This window comes from Oryza sativa, chromosome 2, assembly GCF_034140825.1.
Source record: "Oryza sativa Japonica Group chromosome 2, ASM3414082v1".
Classification (NCBI taxonomy): domain Eukaryota; kingdom Viridiplantae; phylum Streptophyta; class Magnoliopsida; order Poales; family Poaceae; genus Oryza; species Oryza sativa.
Genome location: NC_089036.1, coordinates 24,900,832 through 24,925,648, shown reverse-complemented (window position 1 = coordinate 24,925,648; position 24,817 = coordinate 24,900,832). Strand labels below are relative to the sequence as shown.

At 46.4% G+C, this 24,817-nt stretch overlaps 1 non-coding gene across 1 annotated transcript; it reads left to right on the top strand.

The window, feature by feature from the left end:
• Positions 1-7,722: 7,722 nt before the first annotated feature.
• On the top strand, positions 7,723-10,869 carry LOC4329988 (uncharacterized). Its single transcript, XR_010739667.1, has 3 exons — positions 7,723-8,081; positions 8,627-8,703; positions 9,560-10,869. It is a non-coding gene; the product is annotated as an uncharacterized protein (transcript).
• The last annotated feature ends 13,948 nt before the right edge of the window (positions 10,870-24,817 follow it).

Below are 24,817 nucleotides of genomic sequence, written 5' to 3'. Positions count from 1 at the left end.
ACCTGGGCGGCGTCGAGCTTTTTCTTTAGCTCCGCCTCCCAGCTCCCGTGTTGGAGACGGAGGGTGTCCTGCGCCTCGATCATCACAGTGGTGGCGATGAGGGCGGCCTCCCGCTCCTCCTCCACCTCTCGGGCGATCTCCGCCAGCGCCGCTTTGCGGGCTTCAAGCTCCGAGACATGACGGCGGTGAGCCTTACGGCCCACCTCCACCATGACATCCACCGAGCGCCGCCCCTCCTCGACGCGCGCCCATGCGGCCTCTCGCTCCGCTCGCTCCGCTCGCAAGGCCTCCACCTGGGCGCTGAACCCATCTAGCACCGCGGTGTTTGCGGCGGCCAAGGCTTGCAGAAGGGGCTCGGCGCTCAGCGGGGCGACAGAAGACGAGGAGAAAAGCCGCCTTGGAGAGAATGCGACGCGGCTCGGCCCGCCTGAAGACGCGCTGAGCTCAGGGATGTCCCCCGAACCCGTTTGGTCCTGGGCGTCGCCCGAGGGAGCGGGCCCAGGCGATGCGCCCGCGGCCTCGTCGCGAGCCGCCCCGGAGGCTGTCGCCTGAGCGTCGCCCGAGGGAGTGGGCCCAAGCGACGCGCCAGCAGCCTTGTCGTGAGCTGCCTCGGAAGACGCCATCGCCTCAGCCTGGCGAGCCCGGGCGGCCTCCTCCTTAGCGGCTTCTTCGGCTTGGCGAGCCCGGGCGGCCTCCTCCCGAGCGGTATCCTCCGCCTGACGAACCCGAGCGGCCTCCCGGGCGGCCTCTTCAGCTTCCCGTAGGCGATCTGCGGCCTCTCGCCGGTCAGATTCTCGCCTTTGTTCCTCTGCGGCCGCCGGATCTTCGGCCTCGGACTGGCCGGACTTGGGATGGCGGGAGGAACGCGTCGGGATATCACTGAAGCGGGAGAAAAAACCAGAAGACAGACAAGATGGATAAGAGAGAACTTGCTTTTGGGATAAAGGGAAGATGGTTGCAAAAGGCGTGAAACGAACCTGCGAGGGGGTCGGTTAAACGACCACATTGGAGGGGAAATCAGGTTTCCCCGGGATGGTTCCGTCTCCCCCGTCTTGCGGAGCCGCTTCTTCTTGCGCTCCGTCTCGGGCTGTGATGTCGGCGCGGCCCCCTCCGGGCGCCTGCTGCTGGCACGCACCGCCCCGCCCCCTCGGGGAGGAGATGGGGGAGGTGTTCCTCCCAGTTTCCTCTTCCCCCGGGCGTCGGCAGGGCGGCTGCTCCCCGAGCCCCCGTCGCGGGGCCCAGAAGCACGACCCCCTCCTGGGGTAGATTCTTCCCGGCGGCTCCCGCCCACGGCATCGTGGCCCTTAGGAGCCTCCTCCTCTGAGGCCCCGACCCCCATCATAATGGTCAGGATGGAGGCGCGGTCTGGATCGATGCAAAGGGGGAGAACTCCTTGAGGAATGAGGGATGCTTCCACGGAGTTGAGATTCAGCACCCGTTGGACCAATATCTTGAAGTCCTCAGGAGCCCAGTCCCATTTGACTCCCTGGTGGGTCCTCATGTAGTCCTCGGACCCGGTGTACTCCCATGCGCTCCGGGCGCGCCGCTGAAGCGGCGCAATCCGGCGACGGAGGTAGTCGCCGTACACCATGGCCCCTGTGAGCCCCTGGGATCGCAGGCCCGCCAGACGGTCGAGGACGGCGTCATAGTCATCCCCCAGATCTACCGGCGCCCGCCAGCTGGAGACCTGCGCCGGGGGCTGGCTTGGAAGTCGGAGGCGCGCTTCGTTGGCGAGGGGGGTGTAGAACCAGTCGCTCTTCCAGTCGTCCCACTTCTTGCGGAGGGCGCAGGGGATGTAGCAGTTCAGCACCGGCCCCCGCGGCTGGAAGTAGCAGCCACCAACCACCGACGGCGGCGATACCGACTGCACGGTGAAGAACCACCGGAACAGCCGAAGAGATGGGCGCACCCCAATGAACATCTCGCACAGATGCGCGAAGATGGCCAACGTCATCACCGCATTGGGGGTGAGGTGCGCCATCTGGAGATCGTAGAACTCCAGAACATCCATAAAGAAAGAAGAAAATGGCGGAACCAGCCCCGCCATTGCAAAGGGGAGGAAGAAGACGGACCGCCCAGGGTAGTCAGGTGCCGGGCGTCCCTCGCCCAGCATCACTATCTCCCGGCCGGTGGCAGACTCCGGCATGAAGCGGCGCGGCAGCCCCGCCTGCCTCTCGCTCACGATGCGAGAAGGCGGTAGTACGCTACCGTCGAGCAGAGCAGAGCCCCGTGCCATGGCGCCGGAGGAAGGGATGATTGAGAACGAGCGCGTGTGGCGAAGGTGAGGCGCAGCAGAGAGAGAGTTAGGGCGCAAGCGGCGAAGGCAAGGGGAATAATGGCGAAAGGAAGGGAGCAAATCTTTTCCACGGTGTCTTTATACCCTTGCCATCGCTGTGCCCGGCTCCTCGTTTCTCGCGCCCACTATCTCGCTCCCTCGTTTCTCGCTATCTCGCTCCCTCGTTTCTCGTGCCCACGCTTCCACTAATCCCATTCGCCCGCTTGCGGCGCATGAGGTGGATATGCGGTTGCGGCAGTCGAGATAGATCGTATCGTGCGCGCGTTAATCACGCTCGTCGATCGAAGTGACGTTGCCATGTCTCCAGGCGGAGCAAATCGGCTCGCCCAGATTCGTGCGCTGCTCAAGAGATGTGGCAGTCTTGAAGAGACCGCCCATTATTGACAGCCAAGTTACCATGACCGATGTGCATGGTTTGAGACCGTTGGGTTTCTGCCCAACCATGGAGACCGGTCCCACCTGTCACCAGGCTTTAGGAGTGGCGTCACGCCCGACCGCTTCCCTTGAGAAGGGCGATCGCCCTGGCATAACGCCGGGGGCTACTGTCGGTGATATGGGACCGGGAGTATCGTGACCAGAGGCTTGAGGCAGACACAATCGCCCACGTGGCCCGGCACCCTCGGGGACGTCGGGCCCGAGGGTGAGGTGTCCGCCCTCCTCTTGATTTCCCCGAGGGGGGTCGGGTTACTCCTGCCCCGGCCCCGACGGCCGAGGCACCCCGACCCCTAATGAAGTTTGCGCCACATATATGGGTTAGGTGAACACGGCAGGGCTCACCTAACCGCATTTATTGCGGACTGGACAGGCACGTCATGCTGCATGCAGCGCAGTGCAGCACGTTCCTTTATCCGGTCTGTGACCAGTCACAGACCGGTCAGATCAACGGTTAGGTGGCGACTGGCGGTCTGACGCACGCCTCGCCCCGTCCCGTCAAGACGAGAGCCTCTAGGCACACGTCTCCAGCCGGAGCTAGCGTGTTACTTCTTAGAGATGGCACGTTAGCCCTGGTCAGATGAATACCAGGCTTCATCCCAACCATTACAGGCAAGATGTTACACGAAGAAGGGCGAAATACATGTTGCAAAGCTGACGCGTGGTGGACAAGAATGACCGATTTGTGACCGGTCTGACACTGTTCATATCGTCAGCAGACAGCCTCGTTCTCACAACGAGCCTGCCTCCGGCAGAAGTGGTGGTAGGTATGTGCCGTCCCGTCAGAAGGACGTTCGGAGGGCAACCATGCAAATCTCCGCTTCATTTATGAAGAGAAGAAAAGTCCAGTTTGGAAAGGGAGGGGTGCATGTGGTATCCCCTTGAGATATAAAAGGAGGACCTTGCCCATTTAGAGTGGGGGGGGCTGGAGATTGACGAACAAAGAAGAAGGGAGAGTTTGGCTCACACTTTGTAACTCCTTCATTCATAGATCCACCAAAACACAGGAGTAGGGTATTACGCTTCCCAGCGGCCCGAACCTGTATACGTCGCCTGTGTCTCTTGCTCTTTGGATAGGCCGCGATCTTTCCACATACAGAGAGAGCCTGAGATCTCACCCTGAGCCCCCGGCCGAACCGGCAAAGGGGGGCCTGCGCGGTCTCCCGGTGAGGGGCCACGAGCTCCGTCAATCTTTTTTTCGAATGGAGGAGTATCTTTCAAAGTGTGTCATGTCATCATGATCTCCTTCTGCTTAGGTACGTTAGCATTTTTTTTAAAAGAAATCCAATGCAAAATATTAGTTAAAGGGGTCTAAAATAAATATTTGGTAACTAGAGGGACTAAATCGAAATTCACTCGAAAAATAAACCCCTCCCTCTCCCCTAGAGGTGGCCAAATGGGCCGGGCCAAACGGGCGGCCCGGGGCACGGCCGAACCTGTAGCAGGCACGGCCCGGCACGGCCTGCTACAGTAACGGGCCGTGCCGGCACGGCACGAGTAGCCGTGCCGTGCTTGGGCCGCTGGCCGAGCCCGCGGGCCGGCACGGCACGGCACGGCTACTGTAGCGGGCCGGCACGGCACGGCCCGCGGCACGGCACGGCACGGCACGCCGGCGGCCCGTCAGGCGCGGACAAGGCGGGCGGCGGTCGAATGGGAAGGCGCCACGTGGCACTAACGGCTATTTGACCGTTCAAATTTGAAAATAACCGTTGGGAGGCTAAAAAATTCATAAAAATTTCGAAAAAATTCCAAAAAATCTCAAATTTCGCCCTATAAATAGGGCATGAACCCTAGCCATTTCTCCTCATCCCACACTCCTCATCTTGTGCTCTCAAGTGTTTTAAGTGCTCTCTTTGTTCTCAAGTGTGCATTTTTTTTGATTTTGACAAAATTTGCTCAAATTTTGTCAAAAATCAAAATTAGTTTCGTAGTTCAACAGTTTGATCGCAGAGGTTTGAAGAGCTCGCGGTTGGAAAGATGTAAGTAATATTCAAATTTGTGTATTATTTGTATTGTGTTTGTGAATTCAATAAATATTCGAAAATTTGTTTATGTCGGTTTAAATTTTCAGAATGGATCCGAACTTTCCATACCAGTCGCCGTCGTTCACCTTGGGTGATTTCGACCCCAACTACATGTCGGGGTTTGACGGTACCTCCGGATCGGCTCCAACTCCACCATCTGTGGAGGAGGTACCGGTTCATACGGCTGTCGTTGAGGAGGTACCGGTTGAGGCGGCGACAGCTTCGGAAGGATTTTCCGGAACCGCGAGCGGAAGTGTTTCGACACACACCGGCTCGAAGAGATCGAGAACCTCCGTTGTGTGGCAAAACTTCGACGAGATAAAGGAAACATGCCCCGACGGAAGGGAGGTATCGAAAGCCCGTTGTAGAATATGTAGGCAAATTTTATCTGCTCGTTCTTCTGGTGGTACAGGTCACCTCAAGCGCCATGCGGAGTCGTGTGCCAAGAAGCAAGGAATACAACTCCGGCAGCAGCAACTTATGGTAAACCCAGACGGTACGGTACGCAGTTGGGAGTACGATCCCATGGTTGCTCGGGAATCTCTTGTCCGGTTAATCGCCAGGCAAGATTTACCCCTGAACTTTGGGGAGTCCCCTGCTTTTGAACATTACATTCAGCAATCTCATAACCCTAGGTTTAAAGCTGTGAGTAGGCAAACATCAACTAGAGATTTAGAGAATGTTTATCACAAGGAAGCAACTGCACTTAAGGAACTGTTTAGTACATGTACTTTCTCTGTTAGTGTTACTTCAGATATATGGAGTAGTAGAGCTAGAGAGGATTATCTTAGCGTAGTTGTTCATTTTGTTGATGATGATTGGCAATTACAAAAGAGAGTTTTAGGGCTTAGGTTAATAGATGTCTCACATACAGGAGAAAACATAGCTGAAAGAATTAGGGAAGTAATTAATGAATTTAATCTTGCTGATAAAATATTTGCTGTCACCCTAGATAATGCATCTGCTAATTCTAGGGCTATTGAAATATTGCAACCTTTATTTAGTGTGTATGCTCAATCTTTTCTACTCCATCAGCGTTGTGCATGTCATATAATTAATTTGATTGTTAAGACTGGCATGAAGAGGGTAGGTGACCACATCGATGCTGTTCGTCAAGCAATCGCGTGGTTAACTGCTTCTAACCCGCGGATTGCTGCATGGAAGAGGTTTTGCAATGCGGCCGGTGTGAAAGCTCGTAAGTTTGCCACCGATGCAGAGCATCGGTGGAATGCAACGTATTTAATGTTAAAAGTTGTTTTACCTTATAGTAGTTTCCTTTCTGATTTTGTTCAGTCACGTGGTGGCCCAAGAAACAGTGACGGGTCTTCAGTACTGAACGAGCATGTTTGGGCAATTGTCCAAAAATTTCACCAATTTCTAGAAACTTTTTATGATTGTACTCTAACTTTGTCACAAGTTTATTATCCAACTGCTAATATAATTTTGCACAACCTTCTTGAAATTGCTACTTTATTTAAAGAATACGAAAATGATGACATTCTAACTGAACCTGTCTTTCACATGAAACAAAAATATTTGAAATATTGGAAAAATATACCTATGTTGTATGCTCTTGCTTTTGTTTTAGATCCTAGGTGTAAATTAAGGGGATTGTCTGCTATTTTATCACTTGTTGGAGATACTATAGGTGTAGATTATAGTTCTTTTTATACTGAGGTTAGACGTAAATTATATGAGGTTTTTGGAAGATATGAAGTAAAGTTTCAGGAAGTTCGCCAGCAGAGACCCCCTCCTATCCCCACTACAGGTAAGAAGAAGATACAGTGGGGTAGGATTTGGGGTGGATCGTCTTCAAGTTCAATCCAAGGTGGTGGCAGTTCGTCGGCTACAAGTGTAGACGCCTCTTCGCATGTTGTGGCCGAAGAGTTGTCCGGTTATTTGGACAGCGACGCCATCCACCACGAAGCACAAGATTTCAATGTCCTCGGGTGGTGGAATGACCACAAGATAACATATCCTGTGCTTTCAAAACTAGCACGGGATGTGTTGACGGTGCCCGTGTCGACGGTGTCCTCCGAATCGGCCTTCAGTCTATGCGGCCGAATCATCGAAGACCGGAGGACGACTCTGCGCAGCGACCACGTCGAAATGCTACTAAGCGTTAAAGACTGGGAGCTTGCTCGACAACATGCCCAATACACTGCGGACAACCAAGAATTGGCCGCCCAGTTCGAGCAACTCTACCTGGATCCAGACCAACCCCAGTAGAATTTTGTTAGAAGTAGTTCTGACCTTTGAGCTGTACTCTTTTCTTTGTCATGGTTTTCTCATTTTCCCCTATGAGTTTTTACATGACAAAGTTTTTAACGAGGCAGCATGTATCATTGTATCCTGTAATGATATAAACATCAATAAAGGTCATTACTATTTTTAACAAATTCTTTTACAATATTTTCGCAAGTGTGGATTTATCTTTAAATTATTTCAAAATAATGAATCACAATCTATATTTTTAAATTTTTCAACACAACAAAAAAATACCATTTTTTCTTTTTTTTAACATTAGCAAATCATTACTTTTTTAAAAAACTTTTATTTCCATTTTTTAAATACCATTTTTTCATTTTTTAACATTAGTAAATCATTACTTTTTTTTAAACATTTTATTTCCATTTTTAATTTTTTTTTCTTATACATTTACTTTGCTTTTTTTTTTAAAAAAAAACACTGTGCACTGCAGGCTGGTGGCCTGCCTTCACGGGCCGCCGTGCCCCGAACGGCCCGTGGGCCGCGGGCGTGCCGTGCCGGCACGGGCACGGCCCGGCCATCCACGGGCCGTGCTTGGGCCGGCGGCTCGGCACGTGGGCCGGCACGGCACGGCCCGTTTCATCAGCCGTGCCTAACGGGCCGTGCCTAAACGGGCCGTGCCGGACCCGTGCCCGTGCCGGGCCGGGCCGTGCCGCCCGTTTGGACACCTATACTCTCCCCCCATCGTACGCAACGAAACCCGATTGCCGCGCCGCTCCCCGTGGAGCCCAAGTGGCGGCGAGGGTTTCCGCCGCCTCTCGTCCGCCTCGCCGACCTCGGACCCCGGCCTCCATCCTCCTCGCCGACGAGAGCCCAAGTGTGCCGCTCCCCGTGGAGCCCAAGTGGCGGCGAGGGTTTCCGCCGCCTCTGCTCCGCTCGCCGGCGACAGCCCCACGTTCTCGACCGCCGTCCCCAGGTCCGCTTCCGGAATCTCATCCTTTGCGGGCTGATACTGCTTCGCGCGTCAAGCCATCACCAGCTGCTCCCTCCGTCTCCGGAACAACAATATTCTCTCCGACTGCTCACGACGGGAGAGCGGCGCTTCGGCGACGGCGATCCCGGTACGCACACGCTTGAGAGGCTCCCACTTTCTTCATTCTGCTACTGTACGGTTGGATTCGTGCATAACAATCACTCAAATCTCTATGTCTAACCTGCCCATGATTATTTATTAAGTTCGAGTTGGTTGAAGAATCCACTTTGTTTTGGGGGAACTTTTACATGATAGAGAAATGAATGGTCTTCCGTTGTGAAACACCATGCTTGATTTTACAGGATGGTGCTGTGTTGTCTCGTTTCTAGGTTTATAGACTGTCATTTGCTATAGAACCTCATGGTTTATAGTTAAACTGCACATTAGATCTGTCAAGAGCAGCAGACAACAGTAGTAGACGTTTTATTTATTAAATGATGAACTGTTGGTCTCAACTCTCAAGCAGTATTTTGATTATCTTTAATTCTAAGTGCCAATAGCAGCAATAGTAATGGACGTTTCTAAATGTAATTATAAGGTTTGTGTGCATATTTACTTTGATACAAGGATGCATACCGTGCATGCATCTCAATTATCTATGCCACTAATCTAATATATATTTTGGAGATGAAGGAACAGCAGATGGAGAAGGCAAACAACACAATGTTTTTCAACCAAGCAACTATCTACTCTACTCCAAGTATCTAAGGGTAATGATACTAATCATATGGATCCCTTACCCTCAATTTGATATAGCGCTATTGTTCATGTGATATGTATTGTCTAGTGAGGCATGCTGAAATTTGGCTTTAGGATCAGGTTGGTGAGTTATTGTTATTTTGGGAGTATATAGGCTCAAGAGCATCTGACACAAAAGAACTCCTACTCTCTAATAAAATTATTGTGTGCTATTTATGGGGCTGCCTAGGTGATGAGGAAAGAATGAGTTCACAAACGTGTTAAACTGTTAATCCAGTATCCCTGAAAAGTAGGTTGGTTTAATTTAAGTTCAAATGCCTTGTGGATTTCAATTGGTTTTTATGGCTGATCTTTTGCGGACTGGGATGGAAGTTTGGTTTAATCATTTTGTACTAGGTTAGCTTGTCCATTTCTCTTATGCTCTCGTTGGCATGTTGTGTTCTTGCTGGATACTTATTCATCTCAGTACCTTCATGAAAGTGGGGTCAATGTCATCCATAACTAGGTCAGTAAGGACTATGCGCAAGAACTGAGTCGAGTCTATGTAAAAGTAGTTGTCCTTTTGATATGGTAGAGGAATTGGTAGGACTGCTTAAAAATAGTTGTCCACGTATTCGTTTTTAGGTAAATGGTGTTATAGGACTGCCTAAAATAAATTGGTTATTATGAACTTTGATTGATCTTATCAGTTCTTGCCCTCTTGCTATGCACTAAGTAGTCACCTCTTAGCATTTATCATTTCATTTACATGTTTACTCTATAGTTCAGTAGTTCTTTTGACATGATTGGTGTCTTCGATTTTCTTCCATAGAAATGTAAGTTCGAAAATATTGAACATGTTTGATGCTTTAATTGTCGTTGGGGCAGTCACTTTAGGCTGAAGAATCATTGTAGCGAATGGATTATCAACAATCAGATGGAATTTATGACATGCCAGATGAACCATTGTTTACACTAAATTTGAGGTTGAGCCACAGCAATGACCTGGATAGAGTTCATAAATCTTTCACCAGCAAGATTGATAAGGCCCGAACGTATCTCACGGGTAGGTTCAGAAGGATTGTCAAGGTCAAAGGTTCTAAGAGAAAGGAGTTCGTTCTTACCCCTGAAGGCCCTGATGTTTTTACCATTGCTTTCACTGATGGTACTAACAGAGTAACTGCCATAATTGAAGAGAGAAATATGTGGTTGAGAGGTTTCCAAACTGCAGACGGACACATTTTTGAGTTTAATGATGAACACGGCAATGAAGGGAAGGATGCTAATCTGGATGACAAGACTGATGAAATGAATAATCAGTTCAATGGTAATGACAAAACAAGAGATGAGGAGGTGAAGGATGAGGAAGAGGCTATAAAGGACCAAAAACTGAAGGTTATAAAGGACCCAAAGATGAAGGCTATAAAGGACCGAGGGATGAACAAGCACTGCAAACAAAAAGAAAAGAGCAAAGCAGCATGTGGATCCAAAAAGAAGCAAGTGAATAGGAAAGACCAACTCAATCCAAAAAAGTATATTAGAGGATCTGTTCTCTTACGGCATGATAGCAATTATGGTTCTCTTCTTGGACCTAACAGACTGCCTCTGTTTCAAGTAGTATACAGTACAATGAGGGATATGCTGCAGAATTTGGCTCACTTTGATCCAAACAACTATTCAGATAAACACAAGCGCTCGATGGCTGCACTGATCATCCATACAGCTGAGACTTTGAAGAATAAATATATATCAAGTCTTGTGTTAAATTCTTTCAATCCACATATTGGTGCAAGGCTTCAAGCACTGGATGATATGGGAGCAGCACATATTAACGGGTGGTCTACAGCCTCTGAATTAATTTTGAAATCCATTCACCTCCCATCAAAGGTTTGGGACTTTCAACAGCAAGAATTTTCCAAGTGCAATGAATTTTACAAAAATCAGTGCTGGACTACAGATCCAAATGTCGCAATGAAGTCAATTGTGTTTTTAAAAGGCGATGCTTACACGGACAGTAAGCTTTCTGTTAAAGATGGTGATACGATTACCATATCACATAGTCTGTGTTAGATGTATTGTATAGCTAGCTGTGTATTTACTCCCTTCTTGAGGGTGCTTTCTTCATATTTGTATTGAGCTTTGTGTATATCTGTTTGGCCCAGTTGGCCCATTTAATCTGTGGTCCAATATTTGCAACATGGTATCAGAGCATATGGTTTAGGGTTCCACATCCGCCGCCGTCGTCGTGAAGCTCTCTCTCTCCTCTCACGTGACTGGATCCCTCTTCTCTCTCGCGCGAGCGTCGCCACCTCTGCCCTATGACCTCGCCTGTGGTCGCCGCCGCGCCGGCAGTGTCGCCGCCGCGCCTCTGCCTCTTGGGGTCGCCGCCACGCCAACTGGAGTCACCGCCCCTCTTGCGGGCGCCACCTTCCTCTGCTCGCGGGCGTTGCCTGCCCCTGCTCGCGGGCGCCGCCGTTCCTGCTCGCGGGCGGGCGGCCACGGGCGGGCGCTGCCTCTGCTGCCGCTGCCTGCTTCTCCCTCATCTTCCACCGTCTAAAGCTACTGCCTCTACTGTGATGGCGCCGCCCTCGGGAAAACCGGGTGCCATTTCTCTTCTGAAGCCTCCGGTCATCTTCAACGGACTCAACTTCCGGGAGTATGCATTGCATATGCAGATACACATGTGCAGCCAGTGGTTGTGGGGCTACCTCATCGGCGATCGGCCTTGCCCGCCTTGTCCAACCTTGCCTGCTGAGCCTGCCATCTCGGCAGATGCTGATGAGAACACTAAGCGTGGTCTCCTTGATGATCTTGCTGCTGCTATGGAGGCGTATCAAACAGATCTCTCTCTATATGAGACTTGGTTAGAGCAGGAGGCCTATGCCAAGGCTATTTTGGTTGGGAGCATGGAGGTTGACATATCACTCGACATTGCGGGCCTTGCTAGCTCTGAGTTGATGTGGACCCGTCTTCGCTAGCAGTACGAGCCTCGCAACGATGCCATGTTTCTTGCCGTTGTGAATGAGGCACAATCTCTTCGTCAGCTTGATGCCACTGTGGATGAGTTCTTTCGCAAGATGTCTGCGGTGTGGCGTCAAATGGACCTACAGGGCGCTGATGTTTGTCGCACTTGTACCTGTTGTCAGCGCCAGAGGGTCCAGACTGAGACCACTCGCCTCTATGAGTTCTTGTCTCGTTTGAGGCCTGAGTTTGAGCCTGTTCGAGCTCAGCTGTTGGCACGACGCCCTCGACCTTCATTGTTGGAGACCTTGCCTGAGCTACGGGCTGAAGAGACTCGTTGTCGTGAGGCTGGTATAGGCATTGCACAGCAGTCCACCTCTGTCTTGGTTGCACAGGGCTTGCCTTCTCAGGTCCATGTCTCTGCCCAGCCTGTTGTGGTGCCATCACCTTTACCTGTTGCGGCTGGTGCTCCTAGTACTCCTTCAGGCATTGTTTGCGGGTACTGTAGCAAGACAGGGCACACCGCCTCTATGTGCTACAAGAAGAAGAGAGATCAGAGTCATCGCACCTCTCAGGGCTCTCGACAGGGCTCTTCTCAGTCAAGCTCTCAGCAGATCACATCGACCGAGCAAGAGCTTGTAAGGCTCCTTCGTCGTCTTATGACTACAGCCTCTACCTCCACCCATGGGTCTGCTGCTCAGGCTTCTAGTCTTCCACCACCACCTCCATCCTCTTCAGGTATATTGTCCTCGTGGTTTCTTGATTCTGGTGCTTCCTTCCATATGACACCCGATTCCACACATCTTTCTTCTATGAGTCCTCCTGATACCCCTCTCACAGTTCAGACAGCTAATGGCACCTCACTTCCTGTTGTTGATCGTGGCACACTTTCTACTTCTTCCTTTCGAGTTCCTACTGTCTCTCATGTTCCTAAGTTAACCATGCAGCTTATGTCCGCTGGTCAGATCACTGATCATGGTTGTCGGATTATACTTGAGGCTGACTCTTGTTGTGTCCAGGATCGTCGCACAGGGCTCCTGGTGGGGACTGGTCCTAGGCGCCATGACTCTCAGCGTCTTTGGGAGCTTGATTGGCTACATCTCCCTTCTGATGCTTCTACCAGCCAGTCAGTCGGTTCCACTGCTTCAGCGTTAGCTACTTCAGCCACTACTACTTTTGCTCAGTGGCATCGTTGTTTAGGTCATCTATCCGGTGCTAGATTATCCACACTTATTGGTAGTTGGGGTCTTAGGTCCTGTTTCTGGAGACACCGCTCTACATTGTACGGGTTGCAAGCTTGGCAAGCAGCTGCAACTCCCCTATTCTTCTAGTGCCTCAGAGTCTCAGCGTCCTTTTGATCTTATACACTCTGATGTATGGGGACAAGCTCCTTTTGTTTCGAAAGGTGGCCATTCCTATTATGTGATCTTTATTGATGACTATTCGAGATTTACTTGGATTTACCTCATGTCTTCTCGTAGTCAATTTCTTTCTATTTATCAGCAGTTTGCTACTATGGTTCGCACTCAGTACGATTCTTCCATACGGGTTTTTCGTGCTGACTCTGTTGGTGAGTACATTTCGGCAGCCCATCGCCGTTTTCTAGCTGAGCAGGGAACACTTCCCCAGTTTTCTTGCCCTGGTGCTCATGCTCAAAATGGCACTGCTGAGCGCAAGCATCGTCACATTCTTGAGACTGCTCGTGCCCTAATGATCTCCTCGCATCTTTCGCCTCATTTCTGGGCTGAGGCTGTCTCCACGGCTGTTTTTCTTATCAATCGATAGCCTTCTTCTGTTCTTCATGGTTGTACTCCCTATGAGCGCCTATTTGGTACACCTCCTAGGTACAGTCATCTTCGATGTTTTGGTTGTGTTTGTTATGTTCTTCTTTCTCCTCGTGAGCGTACCAAGCTGACTGCCCAGTCTGTTGAGTGTGTTTTCCTTGGGTATAGCACTGAGCATAAGGGTTATCGTTGCTATGATCCTGTTGCTCGTCGCATGAGGATATCTCGTCATGTCACATTTGATGAGTCTCGTCCTTACTATCCTCGCTCTTCCACTTGTGATCAGTCCTCCACTGTCAAATCTATCTCCTTTTTGACTCTTCCGGATTGGTCCTTTCCTTCTCCACCACCAGTTCCGTCTCCATCACCACACCTCCCTTTGGTTTCTACGCCATCTCCATCACTGTCACCACCTCCTTCGCCGATGCCATCATCACCCATACTACCATCACCACCTCCTAGTACTCTTTTAGATGCTCCACATGAGCTAGCACCTTTTTCGCTGCACTACTCTCGTCGTTCACGACCCCTTGTTGAGTTGTCCTCTCCCTCTATCCTTGGACCAGCTCCTGCTCCTGCTTCTCGGTATGATCTTCGTGATCGCCATGCTATTAGGCCTGCGCCTAAGTATGGCTTTACTGCTGCGGCTATTGTTGAGCCCACGACTTACCGAGAGGCTATTGCCCACCAGGAGTGGCAACAGGCGATGGCAGAGGAGATTGCTGCCTTAGAGCGTACCAAGACTTGGGATGTTGTTCCTGCACCTACTCACGTCACTCCTATCACTTGTAAGTGGGTCTACAAGATAAAGACTCGCTCTGATGGCTCTCTTGAGCGGTACAAAGCTCGTCTTGTAGCTCGTGGTTTTCAGCAAGAGCATGGTCGTGACTATGGTGAGACTTTTGCTCCAGTTGCTCACATGACCACCATTCGGACCCTGTTAGCTGTTGCCTCTATTCGTCAGTGGTCCATTTCTCAGCTCGATGTCAAGAATGCCTTTCTCAATGGTGAGCTGCATGAGGAGGTCTATATGCAGCCCCCTCCTGGGTATTCTGTCCCTGATGGCATGGTTCTTCGTCTGTGTCGTTCTCTTTATGGTCTCAAACAGGCCCCTCGTGCCTGGTTTGAGCGCTTCTCCTCAGTTGTCACTGATATTGGCTTCAAAGCCAGCGACCATGACCCTGCTCTCTTTGTTCACACTTCTTCTTGTGGTCGGACCCTTCTTCTTCTATATGTTGATGACATGATCATCACTGGTGATGACTCTCGGTTCATTAATCTTGTGAAGAAGCGTCTTAGTGACCAATTCTTGATGTCTGATTTGGGTCCTCTCAGGTACTTTCTTGGGATTGAGTTCTCTTCCACGTCTTCTGGTTTCTACCTCTCCCAAGAGAAGTATATTCAGGATCTCCTTGCTCGTTCGGGCCTCACTGATAAGCGTGTGGTTGACACTCCTATGGAGCTTGGGATACATCTACGGCCCAATGATGGTGAGCCTCTTCAAGATCCCACCCGCTATCGCCACCTTGTTGGGAGTCTTGTCTATCTTGGCGTCACTCGCCCTGACATCTCTCACTCAGTTCACATTCTGAGTCAGTTTGTTTCTGCCCCTACTCAGCTCCACTACACTCACCTTCTTCGTGTCCTACGATATCTTCGTGGCACTATCTCCCGTCGCCTTTTCTTCCCTTGCTCCAGTTCATTGCAGCTTCAGGCGTACTCTGATGCGACTTGAGCTAGTGACCACTCTGATCGTCGCTCTCTCTCTGCTTATTGTGTCTTTCTTGGTTCCTCTCTGATTGCATGGAAGACCAAAAAGCAGACTGCAGTTTCTCGTTCAAGTGCAGAAGCTGAGTTACGAGCTATGGCAGCCTTGACCGCTGAGATCACTTGGCTGCGTTGGCTCCTGGAGGATTTTGGAGTTTTTGTCTCTCCCCCGACTCCACTCTTGTCGGACAGTACTGGTGCAATCAGCATTGCTCGAGACCCAGTGAAGCATGAGCTAACCAAACACATCGGCGTTGATGCCTCATACATGAGATCGCAGGTGCAAAATGAGGTTGTGGCTCTTCAGTATGTTCCTTCAGAGCTTCAGTTAGCAGATTTCTTCACGAAGGCGCAAACTCGAGCTCAACATAGTTATTTTTTGTCCAAACTCAGTATGGTTGATCCACCATGAGTTTGAGGGGGGGGGGGTGTTAGATGTATTGTATAGCTAGCTGTGTATTTACTCCCTTCTTGAGGGTGCTTTCTTCATATTTGTATTGAGCTTTGTGTATATCTGTTTGGCCCAGTTGGCCCATTTAATCTGTGGTCCAATATTTGCAACAGTCTGAATGCATCTGTTGGTGTGGTTGTTATGGGTGGCATTAACCATATTCTGATGCATAATTGGGAGGTACCATGTGCAGCTGAAATTTCCTTAAAGGCAAGTTCTTACTCAGCAAAGATCCCTATCGTTGAAGGAGAGGTTAAAGTTTTCACCGACCATCACAATCAACTATACACCTCTCATCTAAAACTAAGTTCAAAAGAAGGTCAGAAGGAGGTTAAAGTGCGTTTGTATGTTGATGGCTTTTTAGCATTAACAGCGAAGTCTTGTCAAGTGGAGAATGAAGAAGTTTTGCGGGATGAAAAGGGCGAAACATGTACAGATAATGATAAGGTAATTGCCATTCTGCTTTGAGTATGCCAATGCACCTTAATTTATGTTCATGGAAATTTTTTATCTAGTGTTACAGGATCCATAAAGATCTGATTATGAAGTATAGGGATACAATTGATAAAATGATCGCTGAGAAGGCGAAGAGAGCTATGAATCTTTTCCCCTCTACAGACCCGCTGCTGCTTCTGTCCAGTGAGACCGAGAGCATGCTAAAATTGCCTTAGAGGGTAAGGCTATGAGCTTCTTCTTCTTCTTCTTCTTCTTCTTCTTCTTCTTTTTTTTTTTTTGCATTTTATAATATCAACAGAGGTTTTTACATGTGTGTTCTTTATTTCCAGCTATGGAGATGTGTAATTCGAGGCACTTGTTATGATCCATTTGTAAAATCAAATGTGTTTTTGATTATTATTCTGTGATGAACAATTGGGCATTGGAGATTATTGGTTTTGTTATTTGGAATTTATTCACGAAGTGGTTTTGGAGATGATTGGATTCACAGGTGAATATACAGGTACTGCTGTGGTTTTATGTGGACCGGTCAGACCGGGCTCTGGTAGCCGGTCAGACCGGCGTGTAATGCGCAGTCAGACCGGCGCAGCCCGCGGTCTGACCGGCCGACACTGTGTCGGTTTCGGTTTCGGGTTGTTTATTTGGATATCCGAGTTTATTCCATGATTATGACTTCTAGATGGATACTACACGTATGTAATACTATTGTTTGCTGCTAATGAGTCAAGTTGGAGATAGCTTGGTCTCGGAATATGGTTTCTTTGTTTGTTCCATGTGTAGGTGACTCGATGTCTCGGGAGAGTATTTGCGGTGATGGACCGGGAGTCGGCTTGGGGATTAGACGACGTCCGTGGTGGTCAGAGATCATGTGGGATACTTAGGCTAGAGTTGATGCACGTGGTTGATGGAGATTCCATATGGCATACGATGGAGTTATTGTGTGCGTATGGGATGCGGAGTCGAATTTGGAAGGAGTCCAAATTTGGTACGTTTGGTTATGTAAAGTTTCTTTCTTGTACTAGTGGGTTTCCTAAGGTGTTTAGGACTCCTAGTATGAGTTTGGTTCGTGGCTTTAGGCTGCCTACCTCATGTATAAATAGAGGGGGAGCGTGAGGCTTCCCTGTATCGTTTTTGAGAGCAATTGAGTTGAGTTTTGAGTTAGGGTTTTGAGTTTAGTCGAAATTTTTGTAAGGAGTGCTGTTGGTGCACTTTGTAAACACAGAGAGAAGTAATAAAGTCGTCATCCACTTTAAGAGTTCTTCGATTTATGTTTCACCGGGTTTCGGCGGTCTAACTGGCGGCGCACCGGCGGTCAGACCGGCGGCATCGCGGCGGTCCGACCGGCGAACACACGACGGTCAGACCGGCGGCGACAGGAGTCCACGGCAGGCTTTCTCGGCGGTTCGACCGATCGATCTACATCGGTCAGACCGACGTTCATCAGGCGGTCAGACCGGCGCAACTACTTCGGTTAGACCGCGATCCATCGATTTCGAGGGTAACTTTTATTTCCGCTAAAAGTTTTTCGGTTTTTGGGTATACCAACCATTCACCCTCCCCTCTGGTTGGCTTAGTTATTGTGATTCGATCGTACAAGTGGTATCAGAGCCTCGTTTTCTTTTTTGGATTTTTATCGATCTAAAGTTTTTTTTGCCATGGCTACTCCCGCTAGGTTTTCAACTAAGCCTCATATTTTCGATGGAACTGATTTTCCTCATTGGTGTAGTAAGATGCAATCTTACATTATGGCTGAAAATTATGATATTTGGAGGAAAGTTTCTCATCCTTATGTGATTCCTGAAGCCATTAATACTGATGCTTTAAAAACTGAATTTGAAAATAATTGCAAAGCTCGTAATATTCTTTTGAGTGGGATTTCTCGTTCTGATTATGATCGTGTTGCACATCTTGAAACTGCTCGTGAGATTTGGAATGCTTTGAAAAACTTTCATCAAGGAACAAATAATATTAAAGAGCTTCGTTGAGATCTTTTTAAAAAGGAGTACATTAAATTTGAGATGAAATCTGGAGAGGCTTTGGATGACTATCTTTCTAGATTTAATAAAATTTTGAGTAATCTTAGATCTGTTGATTCTTCTTATGATGCTAATTATCCACAATCTAAGATTTCTCGTCACTTTTTGAATGGTCTCGACATGTCTATTTGGGATATGAAAGTTACATCTATTCAGGAGTCTGTTAACATGTCTACTTTGACTTTGGATTCACTTTATACTAAATTGAAAACACATGAGATGAATATTCTTTCTCGCAAAGTTGATTCTAAATCGAGTGCTTTGGTTTCTTCTTCTTCTTCTTTGGTTGTTGATGTTTCTTCATCTATGCCTTCTTTTCTTGCTGCTTTTAATGCCACATCCGATGATCAACTCGAACAAATCGAGGAGGAGGATTTGGCTTTGGTCGCTAACAGAATTGCTCGAGCTATGAATAATGCCAGGAACAGGAAAAGAGGTGGTCCAAATCGTTGCTTTGAATGTGATTCAATTGATCATCTTCGTTCGCATTGTCCTAAGCTTGGGAGAGGCAAAAGAGAAGACAAAGATGGTGAGAAGACCAATAACAACAAGCCCAACAACTACAACAAGTCAAAGGGTTCTAACCAAGGGAGGAAGATGGAGAATCTTAGGAAGGCTTTTCAACAAGTTTGCGCCGCTTTCGAGCCACTAAGTGATGTAGATGGTGAAAGTGGAGATGATGATAATGGAAAGAATGTCTCTGATGTTTGCTTCATGGCACGTGGTGAATCTGACACAGAGTAAGAAGACAATGAGGTGAGTGCTTTTGAGGAAGCTATTAATATTTTGAGTGCAAAAAGTAAATAGTGTGAGAAGATGTATAAAAAACAGGAATTTATCATTGAATCTCTTAAATATGAAATTAATAGATTAAAATCTCTTATTCCAAATGATGATGATTGTGAAAATTGTGAGGTTTTAATGAATGATATTTCAAAAATTAGAGATGTTAATGCTGCACATGATTTGAAAAATAGATCTTCTCTTGCTTGTAGTTTTGCTTTGCATACACGCACTTTGGATGAGTTGTTTTTAACTAAAAAGTTGTTGCAAAAATATCAAATTGCTTTTCATGCTAGTTTGATGTTTAACATGATTTCTGCTAAAAAGTTAAAACAACCTCATGATGTTTTGGATTGCTCAACATGTAATTTAAATAAAATGAAACTAAAAGATGCTTTAGGACGTGTTGAGTATATGGAAGATGTTGTAAAAAACAATGAAGTGCTTTCTTTCCCCAAATGTCGTAAAAGCAAAGGTGTAATGGTAGATTGTGAAAATTGTGCTAATTTGGAAAAAGAGGTTTCTTATTTGAAAAATTCCTTGCTAAGATTTTCTGATGGCAAAAAGAATCTCAATATGATTTTGGATCAATTAAAGGTTAGCACAAATAACCGTGGTTTAGGTTTTGATCCTTATGCTCATAACTCTAGACATCCTCCTGTTGTGTTAGGTGTTGGTGCTAGAGGTGGTGAGATTTTGATTAAACATGATACTAATAAAACTGTGTTTAAATCTGCTGGTATCATGTCTACCATGAATGCATCTTCTTCAAAATCCAATGTTGTGCATGCAAAACCTCTTGTTTCTGCTTGTGTTGCTAAAACTTCTAGTTCTAACAATGTGTCTAAACAACGTGAGAAATATACTTGTTCTTTTTGTGGAAAAGATGGACATATTGTTGGTTTTTGTTTCAGATTAGCTCATAAACAGAAAAAGGAGAGAGAGATTGCTTTTGCAAAATCAAATTGGCAAAAATCTGGTTTTCCCTCGAGGAAACCGGTCAGACCGCAGTGGGTCCCGCGGTCAGACCGGCGACCGGTCAGACCGGCTGAACAGCCTCGGTCAGACCGGACACCGGTCAGACCGGCGGTACAGAGGCGGTCAGACCGGCCCCCGGTCAGACCGGCCACTGTACTTCGGTCAGACCGGCCTCGGAGGAATTTTTCTGAAAATTCTAAAATTGATTTTGCACGTGGATATATGCCTATTGGATCTTCTGGTCGTGTGTCTCAGTACTGGATTCCTAAATTTTTATTATCTAACCCCAGTACTGAGGCTTCGACTTCTGCTGTTGTGTAGGCTTTGGTGGCAAGGAAGGAGAACGTGTGGATCGTGGATTCTGGTTGTTCGCGGCACATGACCGGTGATAAAAATTGGTTCTCCTCCCTCAAAAAGGCATCCAAGACTGAATCAATTGTCTTTGCTGATGCTTCTACTAGTGCCGTTGTCGCTATAGGTTTGGTTAAGGTAAATGAAAAATTTGAATTGAAGAATGTAGCTTTGGTTAAGGATTTAAAATACAATTTGCTTTCAGTTTCACAAATTGTTGATGAAAATTCTGAGGTTCACTTTAAGAAAACTGGAAGTAAAGTTTTTGATTCTTGTGGTGATTCTGTGCTGAATATTTCTCGCTATGGAAGAGCGTTTAAAGCTGATTTTGAAAATTCTGTTTCACCTGTGACAACATGTTTGGTTGCTAAGTTTGATAAAGATGTGATGTTTTGGCATTGTAGACTTGGACATGTTGGTTTTGATCATCTCACTAGGTTAAGTGGTTTGGATCTTGTTCGTGGTTTGCCTAAACTTAAGAAAGATCTTGATTTGGTTTGTACACCGTGTCGTCATGCTAAGATGGTTTCTCTTCACATGCTCCTATTGTTTCTGTGATGACGGATGCACCGGGACAGCTATTACATATGGACACTGTTGGTCCAGCTAGAGTGTAATCTGTTGGAGGAAAGTGGTATGTGTTGGTTATTGTTGACGATTTTTCTCGATACTCTTGGGTTTTCTTTATGGCAACTAAGGACGAAGCTTTTCAACACTTTCGTGGTTTGTTTCTTCGATTGGAGCTTGAATTTCCTGGTTCTTTGAAAAGAATTCGAAGTGATAATGGTGGAGAGTTTAAAAATGCTTCATTTGAACAATTTTGCAACGAAAGAGGTCTTGAACATGAATTTTCTTCTCCTCGTGTTCCTCAACAAAACGGTGTTGTCGAAAGGAAAAATCGTGTTTTGGTTGAGATGGCTAGAACGATGTTGGATGAATACAAAACTCCTAGAAAATTTTGGGCTGAGGCGATTAACACTGCTTGCTATATTTCAAATCGAGTTTTCTTGCGTTCTAAACTTGGAAAAACTTCTTATGAACTTTGATTTGGTTATCAACCCAAAGTTTCACATTTGCGTGTTTTTGGTTGCAAATGCTTTGTCTTGAAATCTGGAAATTTGGATAAGTTTGAGGCACGTTCTACCGATGGATTGTTTCTTGGTTACCCCGCACATACTCGTGGCTATCGTGTACTTATTTTAGGGACTAACAAAATTGTTGAGACTTGCGAAGTTTCCTTTGATGAGGCTAGTCCTGGTACTAGACCCGATATTGCAGGTACACTGTCACAGGTTCAGGGGGAGGATGGTCGTATTTTTGAAGACGAGAGCGACTACGACGACGACGACGAGGTCGGCTCGGCCGGTCAGACCAGGCACCAGGCCGGTCAGACCGCCGGCACACCTCCGGTCAGACCGGCCCATGAGGAGCGGTCAGACCGGCCAGGTTTGTCGGGTTCGGGTACTGTTGATGTAGATCGAGATGGTCCTCCAGAGAATTCAACTTCGACCAGTACTGGAACAAAACGTGGATCAACTTCAGAAGTTGCTGCTCCTTTGTACATTCAACGACGACATCCGCCGGAACAAATTATTGGTAATATAGGTGAGCGGACTACAAGGTCTAAGGTAACGACTCATGATGTTTGTGCAAATTCTGCATTTGTTGCTTCTTTTGAACCCAAAGATGTGTCACATGCATTAACTGATGAATCGTGGATTAACGCCATGCATGAAGAACTTGAAAATTTTGAGAGAAACAAAGTTTGGACTTTAGTTGAACCACCTTCTGGACATAATATTATTGGAACCAAGTGGGTTTTCAAAAATAAACAAAATGAGGATGGTTTGATTGTGAGAAATAAAGCTAGACTTGTTGCTCAAGGTTTTACTCAAGTTGAGGGTTTGGATTTTGATGAAACTTTTGCTCCTGTTGCTAGAATTGAGGCAATTAGACTTTTGTTGGCTTTTGCTGCTTCAAAAGGTTTCAAATTGTATCAAATGGATGTGAAAAGTGCTTTTCTAAATGGTTTTATACTGGAGGAAGTTTCTGTCAAACAACCACCGGGTTTTGAAAATCCTGATTTTCCCAATCATGTTTTTAAATTGTCTATAGCTTTGTATGGTTTGAAACAAGCTCTTAGGGCATGGTATGATAGGCTTAAGAACTTTTTGCTTGCGAAAGGTTTTACAATGGGAAAGGTTGACAAAACGCTTTTTGTTCTTAAGCATGGTGATAATCAACTTTTCGTTCAGATTTATGTGGATGATATTATCTTTGTTTGTTCGACTCACGCCTTGGTTGTAGATTTTGCTGAGACTATGCGCAGGGAATTTGAGATGAGCATGATGGGTGAGTTATCGTACTTTTTGGGATTGCAAATTAAGCAAACACCTCAAGGTACTTTTGTGCATCAAACGAAGTATACGAAGGATCTTTTGCGACGGTTCAAGATGGAGAATTGCAAGCCAATTTCAACACCAATTGGTTCTACAGCTGTGTTGGATCCTGATGAAGATGGTGAAGCTGTTGATCAAAAGGAATATAGAAGTATGATTGGATCTTTGTTGTATCTAACTGCTTCTAGGCCAGACATACAATTTGCTGTGTGTTTGTGTGCGCGCTTTCAAGCTTCTCCTCGTGCTTCACATCGTCAAGCGGTCAAACGAATAATGAGGTATTTGAATCATACACTTGAGTTTGGAATTTGGTCTTCTACTTCATCTTCTATATGCTTAAGTGGATATTCCGATGCTGATTTTGGAGGTTGTAGAATTGATAGGAAAAGTACTAGTGGAACATGTCATTTTCTTGGTACATCATTGATTGCATGGTCTTCTAGGAAACAATCTAGTGTTGCTCAATCAACTGCTGAATCTGAATATGTTGCTGCTGCTAGTTGTTGTTCACAGATTCTCTGGCTTTTATCTACTTTGAAAGATTATGATCTTACTTTTGAGAAAGTACATCTCTTTTGTGATAATACTAGTGCTATCAATATTGCTAAGAATCCTGTTCAACACTCACGCACAAAGCACATTGATATTCGTTTTCACTTTTTGAGGGATCATGTTGAGAAAGGAGATGTTGAATTGCAGTTTTTGGACACAAAGTTGCAAATTGCTGATATTTTCACTAAACCTTTGGATTCTAATCGCTTTGCTTTTCTTCGTGGTGAATTGGGTATAATTCATCCTTTTGGCATGGTTTGAGTGGGAGTTTGTATCTCATGGTTTTATCAAGCAATAATATGACAATGAAAAACTTGAGAAAAGAGAGCTTTGTTTATGCATATGGTATTTTCTTGTGCATGCTAGCAATACTTTGAAGGTTTATTTGTCTCTAGCATAGCTTGTATGTATTCTAGTCTTTTCATGAGATTTAGATTTTGCTTTTAAGGGAGATGATGCATGACACTTAAATTCTATACTTGAATTAAGCAAATATGCAATGTTGATGCTACCATATGGTTTGATCTATAAATGCTTTATATATATGCTTTATTGACTTGTTATTCCTCAAATAGCTTTAATTGCTCATTGTGCAAAAGAGAATAAAACTATGAAAAAAATGAATACCGAATCCTTGGAAACAGTCTTGACGACAAGGACGTATTCGATGTGAGCAAAATAATGGGTGCCGAATCCCTGGAAACAGTCTTGACGACAGGGACGTACCCTGAATAAAAAGAGAAAAATATGAGCAAAAAGGCTCAAGAAAAGAAAAAGTTAAAAAAAATTCTCTTGGTTATTTTGTGCTAAAAGGTTATTTGAGAAAGAGTGATCAATGCAATAGGTATATGTGTTTAGTGTTTGTTCTTCAACCTATGTGCTTGTTAAAATGTTGTATTATAAATCGTATGAAATCATGAATTTTGATTGTTGATTCAAGCTTAATTGTAAAATCTTTGGTTCATGGTTTTACTTTAATGCATGCTTGTTTTGTTATAGATGGGTTTATCTTCTTTTTATTGCAACACATGACTTGATATGCTATATGTATGCTAAGCTCTTGAACATTAATGAACATAATTCCTATGCTTGATGAAATCATTGTCAAAGGGGGAGAAGTAATGTAAGTAATGTGAAAATTTTTGGATTTTTGGAAAATTCACTTTCTTTTCAAAATTCACTTTGAAGTAATGAGAAGAGCATGTTGTTGGTTCAATTGGGAATTTCTTTCTTTTAAAAAGGGGGAGAAGTTTTCTTTTGGATTTTTGAGCACGATGTGTACATTTGTACGAAGTGTGCTTTTTACCACCAAATATCAAAACATTTTTATAGGTTTGCCAATGTGTTCATCAAGGGGGAGATTGTAAAATCAAAGATGTTTTTGATTATTATTCTGTGATGAACAATTGGGCATTGGAGATTATTGGTTTTGTTATTTGGAATTTATTCACGAAGTGGTTTTGGAGATGATTGGATTCACAGGTGAATATACAGGTACTGCTGTGGTTTTATGTGGACCGGTCAGACTGGGCTCTGGTAGCCGGTCAGACCGGCGTGTAATGCGCGGTCAAACCGGCGCAGCCCGCGGTCTGACCGGCCGACACTGTGTCGGTTTCGGTTTCGGGTTG